Source organism: Marmota flaviventris, chromosome 8 (genome assembly GCF_047511675.1).
Source record: "Marmota flaviventris isolate mMarFla1 chromosome 8, mMarFla1.hap1, whole genome shotgun sequence".
In the NCBI taxonomy this organism is placed as follows: Eukaryota; Metazoa; Chordata; class Mammalia; order Rodentia; family Sciuridae; genus Marmota; species Marmota flaviventris.
This window is the reverse complement of record NC_092505.1, coordinates 42,127,089-42,136,946: the sequence shown is the minus strand read 5'-3', so window position 1 is coordinate 42,136,946 and position 9,858 is coordinate 42,127,089.

The window sequence follows — 9,858 nt, the reverse complement described above, 5'->3', positions numbered from 1 at the left end:
ATCCCTAAATTGCTGAGGCTGGCCTTGAACTTATGACCCTCCTGCCTCACCCTCCCAAATCACTGGGATTACAGGGCTGCACCACTTCCCCTGGTTTATGACCCACCTTTTTACTTAACATCTCCTCCTAAATGAAGTTTGTTTCAGATGATTCTATTATTCTTTCTTTTCTTTTCCAAAGGTATTGACAGGGGTTTATTTTAAGAAAGCAGATATATATTCAAGGGGGAATATGCATTCAAGGGAGAATCCGGGCTATCCCCACAGGCAGAAAAATCTTCAAAGACTTTAGAAAAATGTCACTGCAGCATGATAGAATCTAAGCAAAGATAAAAAAACAATTAACTATAGCTAGAAGGAAAAAAAATATATAGCCGCAAGCTAAAACTAGATTTCTCAGTGAATACAAAACCAGAACTTGGATCTTTGGCTGGGGAGAGTGTTATTCATGCAACCAATACCAGAAGTTATTTTGTTTATTAGTGTATATACAAATACTTTGACTTTTGATTTCTCCCTTCTTTTGTTTTGCAGTTGAAAAATGAGCAAATATTAAACTGGGAGTCAGAATTCCCAAGGTCACAAGTCATTCACCTTCAGAGATCTTTGTTTTGTTGTTCTTATCTCTTTTGAAGTTATGTTAGGAATGTTTGCCCTAATTTTACCAGTGAACAAAGCAATGGGTAGCTTTTTCTTTTCCTCTTCTCCTCCTCTCTCCTCCTCCTCCTCCTCCTCCTCCTCCTCCTCCTCCTCCTCTTCCTTATTCTTCCTACTGGGGATTTAACCTGGGGTTGCTTAAACACTGAAATACATTCCCAGCGCCGCCCCCTCCTTTTTTTGAGACAGAGTCTCACTAAGTTACTTAGGGTCTTGTATTTGCAATCCTCCTGCCTCAGCCTCCCAAGATACTGGGATTACAGGCATGTGTCACTGTGCCTCAGCTCAGTTTCAAACTCTAAAGAGAGGAGGGTGCCAAGATTCAGCAATGTAGATAAGTGATTTTTAATACAATATTTTATAAAATCAAATTCAATGTTAATAAATGCATAATGAACAAAATTTCAAAATTTTGCTTAAAAGTCTATTTTTTATTTTCTAACCCCAAGTTATTGTGCAGTGGGAAATGTTTCCAATCAACTCTGTCCTGGGCCCAGGCCACCTTCATTTTCTTGCTAGGCAGTTTATGAGCATTAACACAGGTGTGTATACACGCAGGTGTATGTACAGACTGAATAACACAGGACTTTCTATATACAGTCATATATTTTTATGATAGAGCTTTCAGAAACTTTTTTTTTCTTGTACTTTAACTTGTCCCCAAGGAGATTAAATAATAATAAAAAGGCTGGGGATGTGGCTCAGTGGCAAAACGCCCCTGCGTTCAATCCCTAGTATCCCCCCACACACATAAAAAATTAGACAGCATTTCAGTTCTTTGGGTGCCATTATAAGCCATGAAATAACCAATATGGCTGAAAATTCTTGCCAGGAGTTAAATATTTGTGGGTAGTTCAGGAAGCAAAAAACGTGATACTAATTGGCTCTTACTAAGTGGCTGAAAAGGATGTTCCTTAGAATGGGAAAGCTGAAACACACAAAGTAGAACATTATTTTGTTCAACCTCAGCAGAAAGGTTGCATGTCAGGTGGTTCAAATTGTTTGCTACTATGTGCATGTCCATGAAGGATTTGGGGATTACAAATAAATTTGTGGACCTGAAATCTGCAAATCATGAGGATTGACTGTACTTTGACAATGGGGAAAAAAAGGTTATGTTTGTGCAAGAGTATGTTTTGAAAGAGGGTCAGGGAGGATATGAGAGGCAATAGAAGTGTATTAACTTTCTCATTTTTTTTTCCTGGTAGAGAATGAATAGATAGAACAGCTTCAGTAAATAGAACAGAAATTATCTGTGATTGATGCCCCAATATATAGACACTTAGATGTTTATTTTAAAACTACAAAGGAATTGTCAGATGAACTACAAATAATTTTATAACTAATGAAAGTCAGGAGGTAGCAATTCAGTTAGTGGGGAGAAATATAAATGTATTAATGTCCTTGTCATTTATAACAGAGGATAACTAGATACTATCTCAGGTTACTTCAGTAAGGACAAGGGCAGAGAAAGGAAAGAATTGTTCTGGCAAAGATCGGCAGCAGAACACATGGTAGAAGCCAGAACATGCTCCAAGACAGTCTGAAATGCAGTTTTGATTTTTTTGTTTGTTTGTAGTTTTTTTTTTTTTACAGAACCCAGGGGGGCTCTATCACTGAGCTCCATTCCCAGCCCTTTTTACTTTTTACTTTTGAGATAGGATCTCAAATTTGTAATCCTCCTGCTTCAGCCTCTCCAGGGGCTTGGATTACGGGTATGTACAACTGCACCTGGCTGAAATAGTTTTTCAGATATTCAAAAATCTTGCCAGGGATTACGCTGGTGGATAACAGTGTTAATAAACATATCTAATCTGCAGCAATTCTGCATGTGGTTTGCTTCTGACATATAGCCCATACATTTGAGTCTTCATGAAATATCATTTTAAATATTTTATATAAAGTCAAATGTAAATACCGGAAGAATTAAAACAGAGCATAAACTTCACAACATAAGGAAGAATACATAAATAAAAAATAAACAAACCTCAAAAGAGGACAGTCTATATAGCAAATGATAGTGAATCTAGAAGGCACTAAAACCAGCAAATAAAGCATCACAGTAGTAAACTGACTTGTCCATTCGGGTCCTCTGAGAAGCAGACACCAAGATGGGATTGGATGGGCAAGAGAGCTATTGGAGGGACTGCACGTCCAGGGAAGAGGGCACAGGAGTGGGCAGAGAGCCTCTGCACCGTGAGGCAGGTCTGGCAGCTGGGAAAGAAGAGAGGAAAGCAAGGATTGGACAGGAAGAGCCTCAGACCCCCAGCACACGGTTCTGAGAGTACTTCAGCCAGACTGATGGGAAGTCCCTGAGCCTAAGTAACTGGTTAGAGGAACCCTACATGGGGCAGGAATGGCCTGCCTGACCTGGCACAGGTGACCCCACAGTGCTCAGTCACCTGCTGGGAGTGGCCTGGGGGAGCCATGGCTTCCATATTAATGCTGTGGAGCAGCTGGAGGCCATGGACCCACTCAACTGTGCTCCCTACAGATTTATTTATTTATTTTGAGACAGGTCTTGCTAAATTGCCCAGGCAATCTTCCTGCCTCAATTTACCTAGTAGATGGACCCATAGGCATGCCCATGGTGCCTGGCCTTTGTGCTTTCTACAGAAAGCTCTCTTGAAGGCAGAGCAAGGCACTTCTATGGCCACCATTATATCTGCCAATAAAAGTCAATGAGATAAACTCACCTATGGTTCTTTTAAAGGCTCTTTGCTGGGTCATAAAATAGAGCTGAACTAGAGGTTTAATATAAAATGCCTTAAAACAAAAGGATTTAAAAGGTAAAAAGGATAAATAAAGACATGCCAGGTGAATGTCAACAAAAAGAGGGTAGAGTTATGGTAAAAATATGATTTGGTGATATTCAAGGCAAAAGAAGTACATTAAAATAAAGAAGGATGTAACTTTAAGTTTAGGTAATGGAAAAATCTGTGACACTAAGGCTTAGTAGTTTGGAGAATCTGAATTTGCCTGAGTGTGATGTTATTATACTTTGATATTATTATACTTTCATTATTCTTTTTAAAAATTTCCACAGTGAGATACATTATTTCCAGATGATGTAAGAGAAAAAAAATTTGGGATCCCTAAGTCAGGCCAAGGGCCCTCTTTGAGTTCTTATTTCACACGGTATCTTTGATATGGCTCATTATCACAGGTAGCAATTTTATATTGATTTGTGTGTTTTATTTTACTAATGCCTGATATTCCTTCTAAAATGTTTCCTGACATAGAACCTAGCATAAATTGGACTCTTGGGCTGGGGATGCAGCTCAGTGGTAGAGCACTTGCTTAGCACGCACAAGGCCCTGTGTTCCATCCCCAATGCCAAAATAAACAAACAAAAACCCAACAAAACAAACAAACAAACAAAACCAACAACAACAAAAAAGACCATCAAATGAAATGCATATGCTCTCAGAGGACAAGAGATAATACATAGAAAGCTCTTACATCATTTAAACTGAGAGAAAGAAACAAGAAAAATCTACTGTTTTTCATGCATTACTTATAACACACTTCTCCGGGCACAGTGCCATTACAGAAATAGCTAGGACATTTAAAAAATATATGATGTCAGGATGGTTCTCTCAAATGAAAACTAAAAATCTATTTGTTCTGTCCTTGGTACCTTTCAATGCCTATCAATTTTAAGAGCTGCTACGAAAGACTGAGTCAATCCAGGATGTTGGCCAAACTATTCCTAGATACTGAAGTTGGCAGTTGTTGCTGAAAAACAACTCTGTCCCCAAATTTCACAATTCTTCTTTGAGCCTTTCAAAGACTCAGATATATGACTTATGACACACTGGTCTAAAAAATGTTCATTTGGCTCAAATTGATCAGACCTAGCAATTAAATCATCTTCTTGGGAAAGGGATATCTCTTTCCCAGTATGACGTCATTCAGAATTACTCTCAACAGCATCCCTCCCCTGGGCAAACAGTTGGCAAATGAGAGACAACATGATTTCCCTAGGCCACTTGGTGAGTCAGTCACACAAACCGGAACAAAACCCAGCTTTACTGATGGCCAACAGTGGAGACTCAGCCCTACCCTATGACAACTCCTGTTCGATAAGATGACTAATTGAACAATTATTTGCTCTAAGACTTGCTCCACAAGCAAGCTGACAAGTTTCGGTCCACGTTCTCAGGAGCACATGATCTACAGGAAGAGGAAGTGAAAGAGGTTGAAATGTTTACACTGTCATGCTTCCCTACACCTTACCGGGTGTGCTTGAGTTTGGGGCTTAAAATTAAGCACCTCTTTTTGGGGGCGAAGGGTTTCCAAGCCTCTTTAACTTTTATCCATCTTGGTCTTCTTTTGCTCATTCATTCTATTTTAGAACTTCACTCACTCTTTATATATAACACACACACACACACACATACATATATAGATGTATACAGTAGTTTTAGATGGACACAATACCTTAATTGAATCTGTTCGTTTATATTTGGTGCTGAGGATTGAACCCAGGGCCTCACACATGCTAGGTAAGTGCTGTACCACTGAGGCACAACCCCAGCCCTCTTCACTCACTCTTGAGCACCAAAGCCTTTTATATGAAAGAGGTTTCAAATAAATGCATCCAGGAGAGGATGGAGGCTGTTCTGGGGCTCATAGTTAGGAAGGAATAGTTTCTGTGTATGCAAGTATAGGTGCAGAGAGAATTGGGGCACAGGGCAAATGATTCCTAAATTCTCATTGAAAGAAGTCAGAATAGATGTTTCTCAGGGTTTTTTTTTTTTTTTTTTTGTCTTTCTGCTTCTTCTTTCTCTTCCCCTTCTTCTCCTTCTCTATTCTTTTTCTCCACCTCCCTCTCCTCCTCCTCCTCCTCCTCTTTTTCTTCTTCATCTTCTCCTTCTCTTCTTCCTCCTCCTCCTCCTCTTTCTCCTCTTCCTCCTTCTTCTTATTCCCCCTTCCTCCTCCTCCTCTCTCTCTTCCTCCTCTTTCTTCTGCATGCATGAACTCAAGGTCTCACACAGGCTAGGCAAGTACTCTACCTCTAAGCTACCCTCCTAGCTATTTTTATTTTGCCACAGGGATTCTCTAAGTTTCCCAGGCTGGCCTTGAACTTTTGATCCTCCTGCCTCAGGCTCAGAGTAATTGGGATTTCAGGCCTGTACCAGTGGGCCTCTTGTTTTCTGTTGGCCTGTTGCAAGTTGATAGTCTTCCCCCTGGGTTCCCTCCCTCCAAGAATGGCCATCCACATGCCTTGTGTCTGCTCATGAAGGAGCCTCCCCAGTTTGCTATCTACTTGTTCTCTCTCAGTCAAGCAGGGCAGTGAGGGTGGGATGGTGGTGGTTCATGGCACCTTTTAAAATAATTAATCTGGGGCTGGAGTTGTGGCTCAATGGTAGAGCGCTCACCTAGCATGTATGAGGCACTGGGTTCGATCCTCAGCACGTAAATGTAATATAAAGATACTGTGTCCACCTAAAACTTAAATATAAATATTTAAATTAAAAAATTAATCTGATTTAACTAGTAGTTTCCCAATCATTATATCACTGTGTCTGGGAGCTTCCCAATCATTATATCACTGTGTCTGGGAGCCTGATGGTGGCTCTTGACCAAGGTTTTATCTAATATTGCAAAAGTAAAATTCCTATCTCAATAGCCAAGGATCCCAAAGGTCTTTTTCATTCCTACCCTCTCTTTCATCTTACAACTTGATGTTTCATTATTTCAAAATACCTATCCCCTTTTGAGCAGAAGTTCTAAGGATCAATCTACTTTCTCTTCCTGGTACCAAAATTCACAGCTTCCCACCCCTCTGTCTATTACTAATATGGCCCTGTCTCATTTCTTCTATTTAAGCCTTTTTATTTGGAAATATTTTTTTAAAGATTTTTTTAAAGAGAGAGAGAGAATTTTTTAATATTGATTTTTAGTTTTTGGTGGGCACAACATCTTTATTTTATTTTTATATGGTGCTGAGGATCGAACCAGCGCCCCGCGCATTCCAGGTGAGCGCTCTACTGCTTGAGCCACATCCCCAGCCCTGAAAATATTTTTAAACCTTTGGAAAAGCTAAAACATTAAAAAGGAAAAAGTGACAGAACTCCAATAGCCATTTGCACAGATTCACTTATCAGTTCTTTTCTTTTTAAAAAAGAAAAGAACTGTTCTGTCTAGATATACATGACAGTAGAATTTTTTTGTGTGTGTATGTGGTCCTGGTAATTGAACCCAGGGCCTTGTGCATGAGAGACAAGCACCCTACTAACTGAGCTGTATCCCCAGCCCAGCAGAGTGCATTTTGACATATTATACATACATGGAATATTACTTAGGATCCCACTCTTTGGTTGTACATGATATGGAGCTTCACTGGTCATGTATTCATATATGAACATAGGAAAGTTTTCATTCTACTGTTTCATTCATTCTACTGTCTTTCCTATTCCTACCCCCTCCCTTCCTTTCATTCCTTTTGTTTAATCCAGTGGCTTCTATTCTTCCCTCTCCCTCCACATAGTAGAGAGAACATTCAGCCTTTGATTTTGGGGGGTTTGGATTATTTCACTTAGCACAATAGTTTCCAACTCCATCCATTCACTGGCAAAAGTCATAAAACCACTCTTTTTTATGGCTGAATAATATTCCATTGTGTCTACATACCACATTTTCTTTATCCATTCATCTGTTGAAGGGCACCTAGGTTGGTTCCATAGCTTAGATATTGTGAATTGAGCTGCCATAAACATTGATGTGGCAGCATCACTATAGTATGTTGATTTTAGGTCCTTTGGGTGTAAACAGAGGAGTGGGATAGCTGGGACAAATGGTGGTTCCATTCCAAGTTTTCTGTGGAATCTCCATCCTGCTTTCTGGAAAGTGGTTGTACTAATTTGAAGTCTCACCAGCAATGTGTAAGTGTGTTTCTTTTCTTTTTCACCTCTAGAGCCTTGAGTGTGCTAAACACATGCTCCAGCCCTGAGCCACACCACCAGCCCTAGATTCACTTCTTATCATTTTGCCACATACATTTTATCATTTACTATCTATCCACCTATAATATATTTTCTGAATCATTTGAGAATAAGTTGACCCTTTAACTGTGGGTACTTCAGTTATATCCTAAGAATTAGGATTTTCTCTTACATAACCATATTAGAGTTAACAACTTCAATTAATTTAACACCAAGGAAATACTTTTATTTGATGTGTTCATATCTACTACTGATTTCATAATTTACTTTATGGCATTTTTTCTTCCATTACAGGAACCAGTCTAGGGATAGGAACTGCATTCATTTTTTTTCTGTCTCTTTGATCTCCTTCAGTCTGGAGCATTTCCACAGTCTTTCTTCTTTTCTTCTTTCTTGTTTGGTACCAGGGATTGATCCCAGGAGCACTTAACCACTGAGCCATATCCCCAGCCTTTTTTTTTGTATTTTATTTAAAGACAGGGTCTCATTGAGTTGCTAGGGCCTCGCTAAGTTGCTGAGGCTGGCTTTGAACTCATGATCCTCCTGCCTCAGCTTCCCAAGCTTCTGGCATCATAGGTATGTGCCACCATGTTCAGCATGTTCCATAGCTTTTCTACGCCACTTATAACATTGACATTTTTTAAAGTTTTTTTTTTTTTTTTTTCTCATTTTGTGTGTCTGATTTTTTTCCTCTTGGTCAGAGTCCAGTTCCACATTCCCCATTGCAATCTTACGTAGGCCACCTATAGCTACAGGCACATGACACCTTCCTGCCCCTCACTGTGATGTTGAATTGTATAACTAGGTTGTTAGCCAGTTCTCCTCTCTATAGTTACCACATCTTCCCTGGTACTAAACAGCAATCTGTGGGAGACATTCTAAGATCATACAAATATGCTTCTCATCAAAATTTCCCCACTACCTTGATTTAGAATTTATTAATGATTCTTTCCTAACTAATCTTTATTATGATGATTATAAAATGTGTAAGAATCGTCTTCTGTTCTCCATTTATGTATTTGTTTCTTTGCTTATCATCAGTTTATTGTATGGTTGAAGATTCTTATTTTTTCCCCAAAGCCCTATAAGTCAAATTCAATACTGTCTTTAATAATTTCGTGCTCATCTGGATTGATGGTATATGCCTGTAATTTTGGCTATTAGGGAGGCAGGAGCATCTGAAGTTTAAGGCCAGCTGGTGCAACTTAGTGAAACCCTGTCTCATAATAATATTTAAAAATCAAGGGCTGGGAATGTATTTCTGAGGTATAATGCTCCTGGGTTAATTCGCCAGCATAGGGAAAAATAAAAGTGAGCTCAAGAATTCTCAGATCCGATCTGGCCAATGGAAAGCTCTTCAAGCTCTCTCTTGTGTCCCTGTGACTTTTTTTTTTTTTCCCCTCTTTTTCTAGCGCTGGGAAATTGAATCCAGGGTTTACACATACTAGGGCAAGGTCTGGGCCACTGAGCTACATCCCCAGCCTTCATCCCCAGCCTTCTTGTTTTTGTCGGGTTGCTGTTGTTATTGAGTGTGGCATGTTTTTAAGCTCTCTCTTACTTTCTGGCATAAAAAGATCCTCCTTGCTCATTTTGTACTGTTCCCCTTCTCATCTTCAGCCTTTCTTCCCAGGCCACCTCTAGATTGAGCTCTGCAGGTGGAAGGCTTGAAGGTGGTGCTTCAGGAGTACAGGAGACGGGGGGTGGGGGTGCTAAGAGCTGGTACAGTGCTCAGCAGTCTGAGATGCTGCAGAAGGGCTCAGAGCATGCTCTCTGAGTCCTCTACTGCTGTCCCAGGCAGGTATTCCGCACAGAGAAAAGAAGCGTTTGGGGGCTGGGGTTGTTGCTCAGTGGCAGAGCGCTTGCCTAGCATGTGTGACACACTGCGTTCAATCCTCAGCACCACATATAAATAAATAAATAAACAAACAAATAAATAAAATAAAGGTTCACTGACAACTAAAAAAAATAGAAGTGCTTGGATCTTGCAGATACAGTTACTGAGTCCTCTACCATGTGCAGGGCACTGTGAGCCATATACAAGTTATAAGACACCATTTCAAGGACACTGGTCTAGTAGGCCACACACTCGTATACCTGATAGGGTGATTTCATTGTGCTGCCAGTGAGGTACATGCAGGAATTTGGGGAATTCTGGGGTGAGGATAGTACTTATGTCTGGAGGATTGCAAAAGGCTTCATTGGTGACTCTTGGGTTAGATCCTGAAGGAGGGTAGGATTTGGAAGAATAGTT